Raw genomic sequence first — 6,000 nt, forward strand, 5'->3', positions numbered from 1 at the left:
GGCGGATGATAGATATCTTTGCTGCCGAAAGGAGGTGGGTGTTTAAATCTGCCATATAAAATGTTAATGGGAAGGCCCCACCCCGAGTCTCCCAACAGTGTTATCCCTGGGTCCTTCCAGAATTGGTCTGATTTTGGTCAGGAACACAGGAGGTGGATGAGTGACCATGTGGCTTTGCAACCGCTCCAGCGTCACTGAGACAGCACTGGGTTGCTTTTTTTAAAAAGATTTCTGGTGTGATGTACCACCTGTAGCATACTTTTATCGCTACTTCCTTGTTTGTGACACATTTAGAACTGCGGAGCGAGCGGACCCAGATCCGATTCCATTCCTCCGCCCGAGCTCTTGTCACAGGTCCCTTTCCCATTTTAGCATGTAATTCTCTTTCTTTGTGGGGTCGGCTCTCTCTAGGAGCTTGTATAAGGTTGAGATTCTTCCCCTAGTTGCGGGTACTGTAAGGGTGCATTCAAATACATTGAGCTCCCTTCCACCGTGTGTTTTTGTTTCGCGTTGTGGCATCCAGTGCCCGATCTGAGTGTACCGAAACCTCCATTTTGCATTCTTCACAGAATAGGGGTGCCCCATTCTTAAAGAAATCTTTCACTTGTGCCAAGCCTCTCTCACTCCATCTATGGAACCCCGCTGATTCGACTCCTGGCGTGAATCTGGGTTGTCCTAAACTAGTGTGAGCAGCCCCAAGTTGCAGCTGGATCCCCACCGTCGAACCGCCCTCCTCCAGCATTGAACCGTGTTCTTGGTGGACTGCCGTGGGCCAGATACTGAGATATGGCAAGTCGGCATAAAATGGGGTAGAGCTGAGAGAGAAGTTAAGCTATATGTCTCTTCTATTTGTTTCCAACGGGGCGGATTCTTGGTCCATGCGAAGGAGTGAGACAGCTGCGCTGCTAGGCAGTTTTTGTAGATGTCTGGGACGCCAAGGCTGCCGCTGTGGATCCCCCGGAGCATGACTTTCCCTGCAACTCAAGTTTTTTTCCTCCCCCATTTATACCTCATCATCCCTTTTTGTAGTTTCCTGTAGTGCCCTCTCTGGAATTGTCACAGGCAGACATAGACAGTGGAAAAGCTTGTTCAGAACTAGGTCCACCTTGAGCGCCGCAATCTTCCCCAACCACAACACCCCTTGCTTGTGCCACCTGTCTGGATCGCTCAGGAGGTCTGTAAATAGTTGCAGGAAGTGGGCCTGGTACACCTTCTTAACCTTATTCGGGATCCAGACCCCAGATAGGTAATATGGGTCCTTTCCCATGGGATCAGCCCACTGCTTGTCAAGGCTTCCCTTCACTTTTTGGGTGATGTTCACCCCCAGAGCGTTGGATTTAGAAATATTTACCCTAAAGCCTGATGCTTCTCCAAATTCTGAGATTTCATGCCATAGAGATACTAAGGACGTCATCGGTGTACAAGGAGACTTTGTAGTGGTGACCTCCTACTAGCAGATTTTGTATCCGCATCAGTGCGAATCGTGGTGGCAAACGGCTCCATTGACAACACGAATATTAAAGGTGACATGGGACAACCCTGGCGGTTACCCCCCCGAAATATCCAGCTTTGGGGATCATATCCCATTTATTCTAAGAGATGTGGTATGATGCTGGTAATTACCTAAGACCCATTTCGTATACTTCGTGCTAAAACCATAATGGGCCAGCATCCTACCTCTGTACCCCCAGTCGAGTAGATCAAACGCTTTGTGAGTGTCTAGCGGGAACACCCACATTTCCACTCCCTCCCATGAAGCACATTCGATGAGGATGAGTATGCATCTGATATTGTCTTGGGTGGTGCGGCCAAATATGAATCCCGTTTGGTCGGGAAGAACCAATTTGGGCAGGATCCTAGTGAGGCTGCTTGCCAGTATTTTGGAAAAGATCTTTGCGTCGTTGTTCATTAATGTTATTACATTACATTACAGCATTTGTAATGCGCACTGTGGACCCTGAGACATAAAGGCGCAGAGAAATTTGACACAAAAAGACTACACTCAGAGCGAGCCTAAATAGACTATGATGTCTGAAGACTAAGATCCAGGCTGGAGTTAGAAATACTCAACAAATTAAGAGAATAACAGCATTTTTTCGAATCTCTCTTAAAAGCATGTAAGGACCGTTGACTTCTCATTTCTACTGGTCATTGCTGACAGAGCTTAGGTGCTATCAAAAAGAATGCACCATTCTCAGCTTTCACTGTTTTGCACCGGGGGAGAAATAGATAGTTCTGAGTGCAGGATCTCAGGGTCCTACCATTAACCTTGTGAAGAATATAGATCTGCAGGTATGGCGGCAGGACAGGCCTATCACAACTCTTACTGCCCGGTTTTGAACTATCTGGAGTCTGTAAAGGTCCTGCTTACATACACCAGACAGCAGGCCTCAATAGTAATCGATCTTGGCCCCTATTATGGCTCTGGCAATGGTTTCAGCACTTGCCTGAGTGATAAGGGGCCTTAGAAGAGATGACAATTTAACATAATATACTGATGCAGATACTACACTGGTTACGTGGGATTTCATGGAGAGAGTCTGGTCGAGTGTCACTCCCAGGATCTTTGTTTTAGGGAGAGGACTGATGATATTATCACCTAGCGTAAAAGAGCTGTAAGTCTGGTCCAACTTACGTAAGGAGGCTGAGCTTCCTACTATCATCAGCTCGGTCTTCCCCTTGTTTAAAATGATGCAGTTTTCTAGCATCCATTTCTCTATGATGTAAAATACTATGTTAATTTCCTTTTCATCCTGTGCATGAAAGCCCGAAAGAGGGACGACACATTGCGTGTCGTCAGCATAGTTCGAAAACATGACTCCCTCTGACTCAAGCATAAAAAAGAAGGGAGGTTCTAGGTCAAAGGATCGACAGTAAAAGGGTCGAGAGTTCAAAGGATCGTCACCAAAGGGTCGACAGGTCAAAGGATCGAATTATTTATTTTTTTTACATTTTTTTTTTTAGGGAGGTTTCCCCCAACACCCCTTTTTGTGCTAAAAATCACTTTTTTTCCCTAAACGAAGCCCCAAAAAAATATATATAATTAAAAAAAAAAATTCGACCCTTTGACCTGTCTTCCCTTTGGTGTCGATCCTTTGACCTGTCGACCCTTTGAATTCGATCCTTTGACTAGACACCAAGAAGGGAGCCATTTATAAATTTTGCAGGCATGGAGAAGTGCTGGCCCCTGTTTTACACCAAAGAGAACAGGAATGGGAGAGGCCTCAGCAACGTCCGAACAGACTCTACTAAATCTATGCTCTAAAAATGAAGCAACCCAGGAAACTGCCATGGGGGAGAAATTGGCTATCTCCTCCAATCTAGAGGTCAGTATGAAGTGTTCGATCAGGTCAAATTCTGCAGATTGGTCCAAGGATATTAGGAGAGAAAGAGCACCCTTGTCCATCTGCTCCAATAATCTTGACTTCAACTCTAAGAGGGCTACATTTTTTCCTAAAGCCGGATTGGTGGGGGTTCAGGATAGAGAACTGGTTTAGGTGCTCCGAAATCTGTCCATAAGCAACCCTGTCCAATATTTTGAGCAGAAATGGGGTATTGGATATGGGATGATAATTCAGGGGATTGTCCCTAGCTAGCCCTAGTTTCTTCAAAATGGGGGTGACCATAGTTTGTTTTATGTCATCCGGGACCTTGCCATCGCTCAAAGATGTGTTAATAAATATGCAAATTGCTTTTACCAGGGACAGAGGGCATGTTTTTGTTATGAGGGAGGAGCAAGCATCCCCTCTACATCGGGTTGCCTTAAACTGTTCAATAACTTTCGTCAGAGCTATCTCTGAAATAGGTTGAAAGTAAAATATTCCCACCGCAGGATTGCGCTGAAATAATTTCTTTGTCTCATTTAACCCAGGTGGTAGAAGCTCCCTCTTTTTTCTAGCATATCTGTTCTTATGCCAAACAATTAATTTGCAGGCCCGTTTGTATAAACTGACACCAGTTATTAGCCTTTCTCACTAGTTGGTCAGCGGGGGGGGAGGGGGGGGGGCAAAACTATCTCCTGTTCTTTCAGGATTTTGAAGATTTCTTTCACATCTGACTAGGCATTGGTGATTCTAACATTGTGGAAGTTCTTTTTAGTTTCCAGGATAGCCGATTTATATACCCTTACTAAATTTTTGCAAGCTATTAACAAGGCTGGGCTCAGGGATTGTTTCCAAGCATGAAAAGCCTTCATGGTCAGAGTTTTTTGATCTCGCAGCTCTATCGAAAACCACCGTTTACATCTATTATCCTCTTTATATTGTTTTTTCTGCTTCAGCGGGGCTAGAATATTAGTAATAATTGACATATTCAAAGCTATGGAGGTGGACATATCCTGAAGAGACGTCTCTAAAGTAAAATTAAGAGAGCTGCCTAATAAAGGTTCGATATTATTCGCTGTGAGGCGTTTTAGATTTTGTGACATAAAATCTCTCTGCATATTCCTAGATTTCAAAGGGAACAGAACCGAGAGAGTGAAGTGTTCCACAAAATGGTCTGACCATGGACAGTGCATGGTTAGCACATTAACACAGGCAGTATTAAGGACTGCAAGCCAGTCCAGTGTATGGCCAAGCACGTGTGTAGGTGTTAATACATGCTGGGTGAAACCTAAATCAGAGAGGGACTGTTGTAAATCTCTATCTGGTTGATCGCCAACATCTCCCAACCAGTGATTGACATCACAAAGAATTATGAAGCGAGAAGTGGGTTTCATAAGAGGTAAGACAAAGCTGCTAATAGCTTCTGCCAGATTTACGTTCAGTGAAGGAGGGCGATACAGGAGAAGAATATTTGTGGTGGATTCAGCATTCATTCCTACTTTTATATGGAAGGTATCCATTCCCTCTAAGAGGAGTCCAGTGGAATCCCACACTTAGAGTGACTCTTTCAGGATAAAGGCGACTCCCTACCAGTACCTTCAGGTCTGTCTTTTCGAATCATTACATAGCCTGCAGGGATTGCTAAATTAAGGGTGGGGCCAGAAGCACTAGACCCCTAGGTCTCTGTCAAGGCGCATAAATCCAGGTTATATTGTTCTATGAAATTAGAGATCTCAATGGCGTGCTTAAGAAGGGAGCGGGTATTGAGTAACATACAACGTAAATCAATAACTGGCGTAACTACTTCAAGTATGGAACCTGCGGCGTAGTACTTCCCTGTGTTTCGTGTATATCTATGGTGATGTATTCTTGCGTCTTTAATATGGATGTTTGTGGCCAAGTCCTGCCAGCATTCAGTATCCGGGGGTAGGAACAAGGTCTAGATTGGCGGCACCCAGGTCCTCTACAGCATTGGCAGACACTAGCTGCTCGCAATCCTCTTAGGCGTCCCGGATTTTCCCTTGGGGAGGTAGCGGTGCAGGTATAGTTGCAGATGGTTTATTGCACGCATGCTGGTGTGCCGGTAGCCACCTACCTGTAGTTTGTGGGAGATGACTGCTGAGCGTAGATAACATTTATTACGCTCTGCTTTAATAGCTTCAAACAGTTCTTCTAATCCCATGAGTGTGAAGGGGCAGAAGATTTGGTATTGAGGAGATGAACGCTTCGGGACTACAATCCTTGTGGGGATTGTAGTTTCCCGAAGCTTAGTGCGTGCAGAGTTCGAATAGTGATTCTGATTCAAATCGCACTATTTAGGCTACTTCTAAGGTGAAAACACAGTGGCAAGTACACGTGATAGAATAATCAAATTACACATAATGGGCTTCAATTTAAAAGTCATAGTTTCCAACACTTTAAAATGAGTATTAACCCAAAGTAAAAAGGCACCTAAATAAAATCAAACAATCTATGAGGAGGGAGGACAAAAGTCGCTTTTTGGGTCGTTATGGGTCGATACGAGCTGCAATCTTCCGGATCTTTCCCGGGCTTTAGTATAAGAACTGTCAGGATTCCTCCATGGATGGTCTACTGTGCTCGGTGGTTAAGAAGGTGTTGAAAAGATTTGTTAGGCGGGGGGCTAAAGTATGGGCATGGGGTTTGAAAAATCAGCCAG

This window comes from Ambystoma mexicanum, chromosome 2q (assembly GCF_040938575.1).
Source record: "Ambystoma mexicanum isolate Mex_15411 chromosome 2q, UKY_AmexF1_1, whole genome shotgun sequence".
In the NCBI taxonomy this organism is placed as follows: domain Eukaryota; kingdom Metazoa; phylum Chordata; class Amphibia; order Caudata; family Ambystomatidae; genus Ambystoma; species Ambystoma mexicanum.